This window comes from Chelonia mydas, chromosome 8 (assembly GCF_015237465.2).
Source record: "Chelonia mydas isolate rCheMyd1 chromosome 8, rCheMyd1.pri.v2, whole genome shotgun sequence".
Lineage (NCBI taxonomy): Eukaryota > Metazoa > Chordata > Testudines > Cheloniidae > Chelonia > Chelonia mydas.
In genome coordinates this window covers 75781369-75797238 of record NC_057854.1, presented here as the reverse complement: position 1 = coordinate 75797238, position 15870 = coordinate 75781369, and the positions used below count along the sequence as shown (strand labels likewise).

Here is a 15870-nt window from a genome sequence, read left to right as displayed (position 1 = left end):
ATTGATTAAGTGCCATTCTTACTGAAGGATCCTAGAAGTGGTTTAATAAAATATACACAGTCTACAAAAATAATTTCACCCAGCACTGAAAGGCAGCCACCTCTGGGATGCAATGTAGCAGCTGTTTCATAGCTGCTATGTATTCTATTTAATGCAAATTATTTAATGAGCTAATTTGTATATTTGCAAATTATTACTATATAACTACACATTTCAACTTTAAACTAATTGTGAGATTTTAACGCTAGTGTGGTGAATGAATTCCTCTTGTTTATACAGGGCAGTAGCAGAGAAAGCTTCATTGTCCTGCCAGAAGTCTCATCTGGGGGGGTTGGGAACTTTCTCTAGGGATAGTAGAATAGTTAAGTCTTTGTGGTCCATGGAGGTCTTGGCCTTTCTGCTGAGTGTGCCACTAAGTGCAAAGCATGGTGGAAGGTTTCTGATGTGGGAGCTGGAGCTCAGACCCACCAAACTCATGTCACATATGAGCTAAAAAACATTCATTACATGATTACAGCCCTCAGTTCCCTGCTGAGCAGGCCTGGATGCAAACTAGTGGCCTATAGTTCCCCAGTAAATGCTTACCCCCCACCCCAATACACACACAACCCTATGTAAGACTGCAAAGTCAAGCACCTATAAAATGGGAAACGTCAGGATTAGTTATTTGTGCAACCTGAATTCATCCCCCTTGTATCTATGCGTTGTGATCTCTCATTACACAATCACATACTGTTTCCCCCCCATTTGGGAAGTCATCAAGATTTGAACCCAGGTATGACATTCTGCACTCCAGAGCACCCCATATTTACCATGGTGATGTAATTATGATATGTTTTGTACAAAGTATGCCTTGTGAGGTATCATTCTAAAAGTCCTGATCTGCTAAACACTAATATCTCGTTGGACTGTATGTGCTGTCATTGTATGTGAAGTTATGAAGTTTTGCTATGTATGTGTTACTGAAAGATGTTGTAGCTGGAAACACTCACAACTAGCCTCAGGTACAACAATGAAGAAACTAAACAGTGCTAATAGCCCATCAACAAAGACCATGGACCATGGAAAAGGCTTGTCCTCACCTGAGAATGCTTCAGCCAGTCTATGAATAACGGCTGCTATGACTCAGCAAGGAATGAAAGGGCATGTGACCAGCCCACATCATACTGAACTCCATTTTGGTAACTGTATTTTTCCACAACTGGGATGGGAACCTGGTTTGGAACAAAGAGGCTCCTGTCCTGTGGAAAAACTATATAAGGGGGAAGTGACATAATGACTAGGACTCACTTCCCTGCAAGACTACACCTGGAAACACCAGAGGAACAAAGACTGAACTTGGGAAGGCGGATCCCAAGTGGGAAAGAAAAAAGCCCTGCCTGTGTAAGGAAGCTAAAACCTGCTTGTATCATCAGTTCAGGTGAGATATTGCTGATTCAAATCCTATCCAGTGTGTATGAGACTTATATTACAATTTTGTTTAATTTTCTTGGTAACCTGCTTTGATCTGTTTCCTATCACTTATAATCACAAATCTATCTTTCTGTAGTTAATAAACCTGTTTTATATTAACCAGTGTGCCATTGAGTGAAGTGTTAGGGAATCCTAGCTCTGTTAACAAAGGCTTGTGCATATCTTCCCCACATCGAGGGGGGAAAGGACTATTTAATGAGCTTGCACTGTACAGAGCCCTGTGCAGTGCAAGACAGTATAATTCTGGGTTTATACTCCAGCAGGGGTGCAAGACTGGGGAGCTGGGAAATTGGCTGGTGCCTTTATTGATGGTCCATGAGTGGTTTAGGTAAAACACTAAGGTCACTCAGTTGGGTTTGTGACACCACCTGCTGTCATGCTGGGTGATAACAGGGCCTGGAGAGGCTGGCTGGGTATCATTAGCAGAGCAATGTGAGAGAGGCCAACCCAGCTGAATTGTTAGGGGGCACAGTGGTTCCAACAGCTCCCAGACTACGCTCCAGGGATACAACCCGTTACACCAGGACTTTCCCATTCACTTCTATTTGAGTTAAAGGTGCAACTGGCAGGTATAGACTGGCACAATCTCAGCGGGTAGGTGGGCAGTGGCAACCTGGGGATTGTTATAGGTTTGGGAGAGCCTCCCCCATTCTTTCCTTCCCCTCATCACTCTCTCTCATTCTGCTCCCATCTCTTTTCAATCCCGGCCCCTTCTGCCCCCATTCCTCAGTTCCTGTCAATTGTTGCTGTTGATACCTTCTCCTGCTCATGGGGCGCCACAGTGGCTGGCTGCCACAGTAGCTTCCATCTGCTGGTAGGAGGAACCACAGCTCTTGCCCTCAGGTCAGCTGGATGTGTGATGATCCAGCTAAGCTGTGGGAATGTGTGACAGAATTGCCATATGAGCGAGTAGGACACAAGATTCATGACACTTTGCGGATCTGCTGTTTCACAGCTCACAGCAATGCAACAGTTTAGGACAGAAAGCCTGGGGGCATCATCATGGGATTCTCCCAACTTTCTCCTGGGAGTAGAATTCAACAGTCTTTGCCTTCCATGCCCCAACTTTGGGTACCCAACTCTAGGATACACATGTATTAAAAATCTTCTTTGCAGTGGTGCTGGAACTAGGGGTGCTGCCACACCACCAGCTTGAAGTAGTAATAAACAAATACCAAATACATGGTTTCCATCATCAGCATCTCCACTATAAAAATTGTTCCAGCACCCCTGCTTATTTGGCTTCCCACTTCTACAAGTTATTTGGTATAGATTCCTATACCATCTTCATCACTATAGTATCTGAGAGCCTAGGCTGCTGTTTCCACACCAAGTAGACAACAATAACACTTAGCGCTTCTACAGCACTTTCCAACCACAGGTTTACCATGATGAGTATTAAATATAATTATCCCTAATTAGAAGATAAGGAAACTAAGGAACAGATCAGTAAAATTACTTGCCAGTTTCACACAGTTAATGGCAGAACCAGAACTAGAACCCAGGTCTCATGTGATGCTGACAGACCAGGTGCCAGCTCATGCCAAGGCCCCAGGCCTCATTGAACCCTTCAAATGCACAGCTGGAAACCAGTCTTCCTTACCTCTGTGTTAGCATGATCAAAATTGATATTAGATGTTAAGTTGATATGAATGTATTTAGTGCTTAGGCTTTATAAAAATGGTTGTAGGATGCTGCATGTATTGATATCACTTATAACCTCAGTGCTCCATGGTATAAAGGTATACCGAGTGTTTGCACTGTAAACCACTACACAGGAAAAGCAGCATTAATTAAGGTAAGGTGCTTGTCCCACATACTGGATGGCCCACTGAAGGCAAATGAGAGACTGTGTAGCATCAAAGGACAGAGGCCCTGTTGACTGCATTCCTCACTCCCTCCAGGAAGGAGAAACCTACACATAAACCCATCCCATCAATTTGGACTCTGGAGTGGAAGGGATAAAAATGCCTGACAAGGAGAAACTGCCTCTCAGAATCCATACAACAGAAAAGAGATTCAAAGATTCCAAAACATAAGCAAAGAGATTCCCATGCTGCTTGGCATGGGTTAGCCCAGAAAAACATTTTTAATTGACAGATTACTACAACTTTGTCACCTTTTGAATCACCGGACTGAAATTCATTTGTGTAGACATGCTTGCTTGAACCTGTAAATAACTCTCACTTCTTTTTCTTAGTTGATAAACCTTCAGTTAATTTATTACAGACTTAGCTACAGGCATTGTCTTTAGTGTGAGATCTAAGGTACAGATTGACCTGGGGTAAATGACTAGTCTCTTGGACCAGGAGCAACCTGGATATTTTGTGATCGCTAGTGTAAGTGATCATTTATGACTAAGTCCATCTTGCCTGGGTTGCAAGATGCACTGGAGTATCAAAGTATCTGTGACTCCATTATAAGACTATTGTAGTACTTTGGGAATTCACATTTGTTACTAGGTTGGTGAAATCTAATTATAGAACATACAAACAGTTTGAGGTGTCTGCCCTGTTTTTTGATAGTCTGCCATAAGGCTGGGCCTCTGAAATGTGAGCCACTCCCGATAACATGACAACTCCCATTCCTATGCCCTTGCAACTGGACCATGATGCTCACAGTAGTTCTGAAAGCTAAAAAAGTTGAATTGAAATGGGAAGCCTGCTACTCCAGTGGCACCAATTTTACACTGGTGCAACTCCACTGACATCTGGAGTATTACTGCTAATTTACACTTATGTAAATAAGAGGAGAATCAAGTATGATATATTTAAGGAGATTTTTAAAAAGTCAAGAAAAAATAAGGGCAAAAGATATACATACAACAAATTAACTAACCTGTATAATATCCTGTATTCGAGATCATTTATCAGTCCTGTATGTACAATTTAATGCAGTACTCTGTGGCTCTCAGACCCCACAACGGGTGAAGCTCATGATGGTGCCTCTAGGAAGATGTACATTATGTGTGTGTTTAACTATTAGAATTGTTAAGCCTTATATTTAAGACAAAGGTATCACCCCGATGAAGACTTCAATCACAAACATACCTTGATACTTAAACACAGCAGCAGTATGTGCAAGCACTTTTAGTTTCTACTTGAATGGGAAAGGCTGACATTATAAAAAAGTGTTTGGAGGTTGTTGTGTTTTTTTTTAAGGTTCTGTACACCACCACCTGTCTCATCAGCAGGACCACTCTAAGGAATGGGCCTCTAGGCACCTCATTCCCAAGATTCTCCATGCCTCATTCTTCATCCACGCTACTAGTAATGTACCATCACTGGCACAGTTACACCTGAACACTCTGGTGCTGCCAAACACCTGGCTTGATTTTCCACTGTCCAAATGAAAAATAAGCATAATCTGCTTTTTGAGGATACAGCAAATGAGGGAGTTCATGACAAATTGTGTTGGTTTATGCAGAATAGTGATAATAAGATACAAATGAGAATTTTTTGCTTAATGAATAATACCAATCACGTTTCAACAAATGCTGTGCCCTTCTAATTAAAGAGAATGCATAAAATCAGCTTAATTTATTTGTGACGAGTTATACATAGTTTAAATATTTACTACAGATTTACTCTAACATTTGAGAAGATTTTAAACATTTCTTGCTGTAAAAGCAGACCTATTCATGTAGAGCAGGTTGCAATTCTAACTTTTGCACTCCCGTTCGTTATGCAGCATGTGATGCATACCCTTGGTTTTCAAGATACAAGAGAAAGGATATTGTTGATTTACATGCTAATTCTCCAACTGTTACTAATTTTCTTGATTCCTACTTCCAAAGTTGCACTTCCAACATTCATCACTGTAGTACACGAGAGGGGCTGAGCATCTTTCTCAATAAATTACAGGAACTATGACTAATTATAGTGATATTAACTATGCAAAGTAATGTGTAACTTAAAATGGATACGTTTATCATTTCAAATTATGCTTTTGAGTCTTGATGGCCTAATCCATAGCTGCTTTTCTTCCCACCCCAAATACAGACTATAAACTGTGCTATATTTTCTAAAACATTGTTTTACAGATTTAGGCATTCCTCATAAACTCGATAAATGAAAATAACCTATTTATCTCCCATAAAATGCACAGTGCAATAGAGGACAGAGGTCTAGTAAAAGGGCATGCAGCACCAAATCCTGATTGCTTTAGTAAAGCAGGGGAGATTTGGCTTCAGTGGGGCTACTTGCATGAGTTTGGCCCATATACTGTATGCCCTTCTGATGTTATGTGGGAAATAATGGGTCTGCCTATAAGTTATGTAGTTCATATTGTCCACAGTGGAGAGTATTCAAAGCAAAGCTTCCAATTATGTCCATTTCTCCCTTTACAAAGTATCTATTCAAAAGAGCTCCTTACTGGAGTGCAAAGAGGCCAGTGCCAGATCCCAGGGAACCTACATTAGCATAGGAGTTGTACTGACTCTCTGCATGGAAGCAAATGCCACCCTGTGAAATAACCATTACATCAATCTTGCACACCATGGATGCTGTGGAGTTTATTCTGTATTCACCAGAACAAAACCTGAGAATTAGAGAGAGCTTAGTCTTCAGGTGAGGGCATTGGACTGGAGAGCTGGGTTCAGTTCTTGGTTCTGCCCCAGACAAGTCAATCTCTCAGGGCCTCGCTTCTCCATCTGTAAAAAGAGGGTAACAATGCTTCTTTTCTCCCTCTTGTCTATTTAGCATGTAAGCTCTTTGGGGGCAGAGACTATATCAACCTGCGTGTCTCTGCAGTGCTTAGCACAATGGAGCAATGATCTTGGCCAGGAGCTCAAGGCACTACTGAAAAATATTTTCTTTAAGAATTCTTCACACAAAAATGCTCTTAATTCAGTACACAGGCCTGAGAATAAATTATTTTATTTCTGCAGTAAGAAATCAAAGTATGTCAAATATTTAAAGTCTTCAGAGTTGCTTTCATCCTAGAAGAAACTTGCAACAGTTTTACCAGTATTTCCTATTATAACAAGGGGAAATCTATCAAACCAGTTAAACTTTCAAACCAGTAGGACCATTTCTAGTGGGACCAGTGATTGTGAACAAACAAGTTAGAACCATCATCCTTTTTTTAAGTGTTAGTCATGTCGATTCTTCTGTACTGTAGTGGCATGTGCCATCCAGGTTGCTGCACGCATGTAATAGTAATTGTGCCATGCCACTTTTGTGTCAGCAGACACCAACTTTACAATATTCTCGCAGCACAGAATTTTATTTTTAAATTGTTTGGGGGTTTTTTGGTATACAGGGAAAATTATTATTTTTAAAGGTAAACAACTGTTTCAAGGATATGATGATTCTTCTGGTTATGGAATTCTCTGCATGATCTGCAGGAACTGACTACCAGAGGGGAAGCACAAAAAAGGATTTGACTGACCCCTCTCTGAATATGCACTATGTGTTACTATGTGCTTATAAAGCTCTCGGGGATGCTCAGCCAATCACAATGAATATTCCACACTTACAGAATCATATGCAAGATGACTCACTCAAAGAAAGTAAAACTCTAATAGAGTTGCTACAAGGGGAGAGAAAGTATTAAATCAAAACATCTGCATTTAAAAAAAAAACATCAGAAAGCAAAACTACTATTATTTCAGTTAAGCTATTTTACAATGTGGCACTCTAGCCTTTGCATGTATTTATAATTGACTTTTAGGGTAACTTGTTCACATTTTGACAAGCAAGGGAACATTGCTGCTTCAGACTTACACCCACTGGGCAGCAGGTAAATGAGGTACTTATGATTCAATTAGATGTTCAAGAACTTAAATAAATCAATCAATAAAACCCACACAGTATTGTAAGTCATGCTGCCTCACAATTCAGACAGCACCAAGGAATCTGGAGAGAACCACAAATATTTGCAGAAGACAGATAAAGCTAACACAGGTTTCTGGAGCAGTGAAAAGGTTTATGCATTGTCAGCACATCAGGAAACCTAGATCTTTCCTGAACAAAAAGAATGGTGTAATATTCCATAGTTGTGTTTAGGCTTAGAGTTACTGCACTATTTCCAGTAATTTTTTGCTGCATTTAGCAGCACCGGACCCCATGCTATGTTGTGACACTTGCTACTACTCTGTAGTCCTGGTCCTCTAGACAACTAGCAGCCATCTTGGACTTTGAAGACTGCAGTTTTTAGGGTGAAGCTGGACTTGAGAAGGTGACTTCCTCTTAGCCAACACCAGCTGAGCATAAGCCAGCCCCCCTTGAAACGTTTCCCCTTCCTGGGGCTGGGCTGCTTGTCAGTTGGGTGGGCTAGTTATATGCTGTAAATTGTTATTAGAGCTTATTTTGGCTCTTAGACAGTATCTTGATAACAAGTGAGGGGAATCAGGAATTTTATAGCCACACTCTCCCCTCTCCCACCCCCCAAAAAAGCCCCCACACAACCATCCCCTCTTCTTTAGGTGGTTCTGCCTCCTAAATAGCTAGCCCTCAGTCCTTACAGCCATATTATGTCACCACACGGAGTACAGACATTCCTCATTCTACCAACACTTCTCAGCGGTTGCAGGTCCAAGGGTCACCAGTGATGTACTTCCTTTCTGTAAGAGCTATTTCCACCATCACTGCTCCCCATCTTAGCATATTTTAAAATGGGGCCAGTGGGGTGAGTGTGTCTGTCCCTCTAGATCATTTACAGCACACTTCACCATATCTGAATGCCCCAGTTAATCACCTGGGGATGACACATGTGCTTAGAACAAGGAAAACCGTTGGTTAAGGGAGGAGGAAGGGAAAATTGAGCCCTGACAGGTTTCCCAGATCCAATTACAGTACACAATAGAGTATTTTGATATAGTGTCTCTGATTACCAAGCAAGATATACTGCAAAGTTGTTTTGGTGGAAGTACAAGAGGAATCATTTAAAATTTTAAAAACATCTCACAGCTGTTTTTATCAGTCTCTTCTGGACAAGGATTCAGAAGTCCTTTATCCCTTCTAATATTTTCCAACTCTCATTGCAAGCAAATTTTCTCTCAGTAAGTCATTAAGAGATCACAATCTAATTAAATGAAACTGCTGTATGGTAAAGTTCACCACAGATGCGTCATCAAACATCCTCTGTAAACAGAGCTTCTCAAATTTGGAATTTCTCTAATGAAAAACTAATCTACTTTTAACAATTCTCCAACCAGCATGTTCCAAACAGGGATTCATAATTTCTTGTCTTCCTAACAAGTATCTGGTATCTAATAGCTTAACATGGTTGATCTCTGGCGTTATATGTAACAAAAGTAAAATGATAATCCAAAAAAAAATGAAGGTGAGAAGTCTGAAAGTGCACAAACCTTTCCACAACTCAAAAACATGTAATATGTCTGAAATATGTATGTACTCTGTACATGCATTGAGTTCTCATTCCCGTTATTTTCAAGAGACCATGAATTTTAAATCTATAACAAAACTGAACTACTGCCAAAACAAATGTCCTTAGCTTTAATCCTATACGCCTGATTTTAAAGTCATTGTAAAAAAAAAAAAATCTTGTTGCCATGGTCAGCCAAAGCACCATCAACCTTCACAGATATACCATCACCCCATATAGATACATCATTCCTTGCTCCCAGGAAGTGAGTCACACTTACATGGCTATTAGACAATTTGGGTCAACCCAACTAAGCAGCGATGGACAGTTTGAAAGATGCTCAGGGCCAATTGCAGTAGTTTAACTATCCACACACCACAAGGATAAGGATGAGTGAAAATTCCAGTCTGTCCCACTTGCTAATATACAGTGAGTTACAGGAAAAAAAAAAGATGAGAATTTGCTTTTAAAATCCAGGTAAAATTTGAGAGAGGCAAAAAGAACTCCATCACTGCATACTGGTATGGAAGAGTATGTATGTGTAGTGTTAAAATATTTGCCTGAGAACGAGCAGGAACATGGGCTCAGTTGGGCTGTCATTTGAGGGACTTTGGGGTCAAGCTAGAGGTTATTTGTTCCACCAATAAGTCACTGAAGCTTCTAAAGGAGATTAGTCATTTGTGGAAGCCAGAGTAGGTAGTAGCTTTGACATGACCTATTGTTCCTACATTCACCACTACTAAACAAAAGTGTGGTTTGTTGCCTTTCCACTTACTGCACAAACTTCATCTTTCATTTACAACATCCTCCTGTTGTCATCTAATCTTGGAACTTTTTGGAAATACGAACAATTACAGATATTTCCTTTTTGAGATCTTGTTTCTCCTTTCCACACTTTTAATTCTTGGGGACTGGCCATCCCATGTAACTGTGTTGTCTGAAAAGCAGTGAATGACTTCAAATTTAGTAATGCACAGCACTTCCCAATGCTTTTTTTAAAAAAACAAAAACAAAACCAAAAAGATACACAACCAGATTTTTCAAAAATCCTTTCTAGAGGATTTTTAGAGCCCAAACCTCCCATGTTGAGACTATCAAGTTTCCATCAAAAGGGCTGCCTAACCCTTGCTATTTTAGCTGCTGAAAACTAAATCAGAATACCTCTTAACTCTAGCTCTTCCTAGGAAGGGAAACTTCTACCAGTTGGCCCCATTAGCACAGCTTCCTCACTCTGCATATCAGCTCCTCATAAGGAAGATTTTAAATAAGACTTAGGTGCAATTATGGCAATGATCATTTCTGAGATATGCTCATGTTTCTTTAGCTCCTCTAGACAAGACTTCCTCTACGAGTGTTTCAAAGTACAGAAAGTCTAATGACTTGCACACAACCTTGTCTCTTCTAGACAACTACAGCAAACTTTCTGCTCTACGTTTTTGCTATAGCTGTGTGTTTGGTCTGGCATTAAAATAGACAGCACAGGTGCCTTGCAAAGACTAATCTTCTTCTTCTTCAGCTTACACAATTTTTTCCATTAGCCATCAACGGCTAGAACTTCAGAGGTGTTGAGCACTCACAGCTCCTACTAACTTGAGTAGGAGCTAGGAGTGCTCAACACTTTTTGAAAAAATCAGACCATGTCTGTATATAGTCCAACTTCTTCACCAATGGCCCGATACGCTGAGAAGTGCTAATGGCCCACCATCCGAAGTCTCGCATATAAGACAGTCAGAGACTTCACTAAAATAAATGGCTGTGCTGGAGCATTCTTCTTTGTGCCCAATAGCCTGAGCAACTGAGACTCTTTGTGCAAAGCAGCTGGACACAAAGAATGGGGCTGATGCCAGGAACCAGACTGCAAGCCCATGAAGTGAGACGAAGTACAGCGCTAACAGGTATTACGAGATTCCAAAGCATGGGAAAGCACTTGGTTCCATGCTTAGTGAGTCAACAGCATCAGCAGTTGCAGTGTGACCCTCTAAGGAGGAAGACACAGAGATACAGCTGTTTCCTGGGCACAGAGATGAAGTGTCTGGTTTAGGATTTCTGCAAGCACTTGTGTGCTGTACATTCCTATTGCTGTTCAGTGGAAAGGCTGTCTCTCTTTCTGAGAATAAACTGATTATGCCAAGGATTACCCTGACTCTGTCTCCAATTTCTCATCCAGATGGAACCACCCCACACGACTCCAAAATTCAGCTCTCTGTTCGGCTGATGGATCTGGTCAAATTTTCTCATCTTTGAATCTCTCCCAGTATTATTAACTGGATAGAAACATCAAAGGAGATTGGGGCTGTCATAAATATAAAGGGAAGGCTAACCACCTTTAAATCCCTCCTGGCCAGAGGAAAAACCCTTTCACCTGAAAAGGGTTAAGAAGCTAAAGATAACCTCGCTGGCATCTGACCAAAATGACCAGTGAGGAGACAAGATACTTTCAAAGCTGGAGGGGGGGGGGGGGAACAAAGGGTTCTCTCTGTCTGTGTGTTGCTTTTGCCAGGACCAGAGCAGGAATGCAGGTCAGAACTCCTGTAAAGGGTTAATAAGCAATCTAACTAGATTGCGTTAGATTCTGTTTTGTTTAAATGGCTGATAAAATAAGTTGTGCTGAATGGAATGTATATTCCTGTTTTTGTGTCTTTTTGTAACTTAAGGTTTTGCCTAGAGGAATTCTCTATGTTTTGAATTTGATTACCCTGTAAGGTATTTACCATCCTGATTTTACAGAAGTGATTCTTTTACTTTAATTAAAATTCTTCTTTTAAGAACCTGATTGCTTTTTCATTGTTCTTAAGATCCAAGGGTTTGGGTCTGTATTCACCTATTCAAATTGGTGAGGATTTTTATCAAGCCTTCCCCAGGAAAGGGGGTGTAGGACTTGGGGGGATTTTGGGGGAAAAGACGTTTCCAAGTGGGCTCTTTCCCAGTTATATTTGTTAGACGCTTGGTGGTGGCAGCAATAAAGTCCAGGGACAAAAGGTAAAATAGTTTGTACCTTGGGGAAGTTTTAACCTAAGCTGGTAAAAATAAGCTTAGGGGGTTTTTCATGCAGGTCCCCACATCTGTACCCTAGAGTTCAGAGTGGGGAAGGAACCTTGACAGGGGCTATGCAGGCAATCCAAGTTTGGCATGCCCACCTGAGCCTTGCTCTCTCCTGAATACCTAACACTGGATTTCTGAAGAGCATGGATACAGCCTTATATTAATTTATTTTACACTCCTTCATATTTTACTGGTGTCCATCAGACAGGTCTCCATCAGTACACATAGCAACCCATCTCAAACACTTCACAGATAGTTTGATCTGATCGGAATTTCAAGGCACGGGTCCTTAAGCTCCAGTTGATCAGAGGAAAACAGACCATCTGATCATCAGCCTTAATTTTTTGTACACTCTGTCCAGTTTCAGTCCCTTTATGAGGCCCTTTTCCCTTTGATCAGGGACCTGAACCATTTCTCCAATTTGCAACACTGTCGTGTAACCTTGATGAAAATGAAAGCTCCAGCTCTAATAATTGAAATGTTAGGGAGAACAATCCTAATGATCCCCCAGTATGCACTTTTCTGCTCATGGCTTGATTTTCCCTATCTAAGGACACGGAAATGAATAAGTCAAGTGGGGCAAAGATGTTTCTCTCTCCCCTGCAATGTTCTTCAAAGGATGTTTCTTACCACTGTATTGTCAGAAAAATCCAGAAGTTGTTTTCTTTCCATTCAGATTTACAAATCTTCTGCATTATCCATGCCCTATGTGCCTGAAAATAATCCTATATAACTAAACTATGTAAGAGTTCCCAGATGGCCATCAACACTCATAAATTTCACCTGCTATCAACATCCCTCTCTTCTTGCCACTTGTAGGGGAACCCCACATTTGTTTCAAAGAGTGTTTCTGAGAGCAACAGACCAGATCCTCAGCAGGTGTAAACCTTCATAGCCCCACTGACATCAATGGGGCTTCACTGATGCACACTAGCTGACCAGAGTTCCATTCCATAATACTACCCTGGGCCTAATGTAAGTTAAAACTTATTGCTAAATACCTAAAAGTAAACAGGGAATCAGAATTATGAGATAAAGCAAGATGTGAATGTGCAATTGTACCATGTTCTCCAGTGCACTCAGATCCAGTTACTTATTACTAATGTTGTTTAACATGTCATTCAAACTTTCTTCTAAAATTGCAGGAAGCGAAGACCCTAACTTGTTACCATTCAATTCTGTCCTGCTCAAGGCATTACAGTTCACTGAATGATGATCTCAGACACAGAGATGTTTTCATTACTCTGCTTAATTTGGCAGCTCATGCCTCTGAATTCTCCGTTTCCTGAGCCATTTAAAACCACACACACATATATATCAGGGTGTTCATATTTTTGGATAAAATCTCTGAGCCCACCATTGGAAAAAGCCGCCTCTCCCATTGCTCCTATTGACAGTGAAATAATTTCCCAACTAAAGCTGCTTGTATTCCAGATTTTTCTGAAGTCAGGATATCTGTGTTAATTTTGGATCAGTGTTCTTTAATACAAAATTGCAGCAGTAAATACCAGAAATAAGAGTTTCATGCTTAAGATACTATATATCAGAAAAATGTAACAGTATATCAGTGTTTCTTACTGCTTTATAGTTACCTGATAAATTTGGGACTTTTACATTCTCCTCCATGTACTGAGCATCCATTACATTTACACATTTTACGTCTCTAATATTCTGGCAATACATTTTCCTGAATCAGCTGATGACATTTAATAGAAAGTTTAAGACACAATATAAAACCTTAAATGCTTTTGCTTATTCTGGAAAAAAATGTGCACATAGATTGGTTTTCAAATTAAAAACTACGTTGGTAGAAGCATTTTTTGCTCCTGCTATACATATTAAAATATAACTAAATGCCTCTCCTTATGCAATCCTGCAGCATAAGTACAAATAGCAGGCGTTTGTACTTTACAAGCAAGCTATATGATTAAGGAGCTATTAATGAAGTGAAACAAAACCACAGTGCTAGAATCTAATAGTCCATGAAATTCTTATTGGGAGAAAAGGAATCTGCAGTGAATAAATATTAACCTAAATGCTATAGAAAACATAAACAGAAAAAATGTATTTTTAAAGCTAAAATTTAGGTAAAAACTGCTGACTACTTACGGAAAGTTGATTTGCATACCGCAGGGCTCCATCTGCTGTGGAAAATATAAGCTGCAAGAATGATTTAATATTTAATAGAAGTAGTGGCCATTGTTAATTATAATTTGCACATTTACAAATCAGCACTGATAGCAATACAAATTATGAAATATAAGGGTGTTATGCTGGATACTGGGGAAAATAAGATGACAGACAAAGTTAATGGAGTATCCCTAACAACAGCTCTGTCAGAACTCATCAGAGAACTAATCCAGTTACAAAGAGCCTGCAATGGAAAATCTATTTAAAATATTAAAATGCTGTTTGGTAAAAGCTTTTTCATAGTGCATTTTACTTAAACAGTTGCTTATTGCTCATGGGTCATTAGCTGTACACCGAGATGCATTCTGCAAACTGCTATTTCAAAGAGTAGTAGAAATTAAATAAGAAATATATTTCTGCAGCATTTTTACTGAAGGATAGGAAGAGCTTACTGCAGACTTTGAGATAGAAACCAATATTGGCTAGCTCAAAGATACATTCTGTATAAAAAAGTAAAAGATTTGTCTACAGGCAACCATTACAAATACAGAACTTTTCTATTTATATCAAGGCCCCAGCCCTGCAAGGAGTTCTATGTAGATATAAAAGTCCACATGTATGGAGCTCCTTTCCAAGATCAAGGGTCCCAATACCATACTTGGATTCCAACACAAACTATAAATTGACACTTATTTAGGAAAGAGACAGAAATTACCGTTGATTGTTTTCATTAATCTTCTATTTCACCTCACTTTTCTCATCATCTAATATGGATCAGGTAGATACTGCTAATGCACCACCATTTCAACAGCAATTTTTGTTCACTGAGTCACTCATGCTGCTTCTGATCTTTGTTTTAATATCAATAGGATGGCATGCATTAGCAATAAAAAAAACCTCTTGCATCATTTAATTTAACAAATAGTTTAGTGCCTACATGAAAACATAGCTTATAATATACAAGAAGAACACGTAAATTATTTAGCATAGTATATTTAAGCCAATTATGCTCTTTTCCAACATACCCAAATGATATTCAACTCAGCATAAACCATGAAGCCACAACTGGCACCTCCATAACAACTAACATACTAGTAACTACCTTATAAACTAAAAGTACCTAGTACTTCTACAGGGGCTTGATCCTGCAAGATGCCTAACCTAATCCCACAAAACTACTCACATGGTTAGATGCTTTGCTGGATGAGGTCAAAGCACTCAGCATTGAGCCCCAAGTTATTTTGTATTTGTGTGCAGGATAATTTTCTACTTACACTCCTATCTGCTTCTAATTAAAATTCAGTTCACACTATCCCTATCCCAGTGCACAAGGTCCTAGAAAAGGAACTGTATGGAAAGTTGTAATGGGGGACACTCACCTCTTGAGCACCTCCTGCTGCTGTGTGGTATACTGCAGGCCTTTTCCCCACTCCTGGCACTGCCTGCAGGTTGTCAACCTCCCTTGCCCTGTCTTCAGTGGTTCATCCCTCTAGTTGGGTCACACAGTCAAAGTGACCACTTTCCAAGATAACAAAGAATCAAACAAAATTGTCCGTCTGCTCTCACCAGGGTCTTCAGCCCTAGCTCCGGGGCCTTTAAATTCAGTTCTTTGCTTGGGTTTCTAAACAAGCCTTGTCCCCTTCTCGGAGCTGGGGAATCCAGGCCAACCAACTCCTCCAGGTTCCAACCCAGGGACCCTGTACATAGCAGACATATACCATTCCCTTCAATAATTTGCTGCTTCTTCCATGCGCCTCTTCCCACCTGGCTCCTTTAACTTCACCCCTTACCTCAGGGTTAAAATTCTCAGGTCCTCTCTCCTCTAGTTTGAGCAAATGCAGCCAATCAAGCTCCTGTTTCCAAAGAGAAGCACCCTTCCTTGCACCTCTGGTCCCA

General features: G+C 40.2%; 1 long non-coding RNA gene across 3 annotated transcripts in view; it reads right to left on the bottom strand.

Moving 5' to 3' along the window:
• The window catches only part of LOC122461479, a 70896-nt gene extending 55403 nt beyond the window's left edge, over positions 1-15493 (bottom strand). For all 3 annotated transcript variants that reach the window (XR_006283400.1, XR_006283401.1, XR_006283399.1), the window contains exons 1-2: positions 15354-15493; positions 13954-14004 (exon numbers count right to left, since the gene is read on the bottom strand). This is a non-coding gene — a long non-coding RNA (uncharacterized LOC122461479). The remainder of the gene's footprint in view (positions 1-13953; positions 14005-15353) is intronic.
• Between the last annotated feature and the right edge of the window lie 377 nt (positions 15494-15870).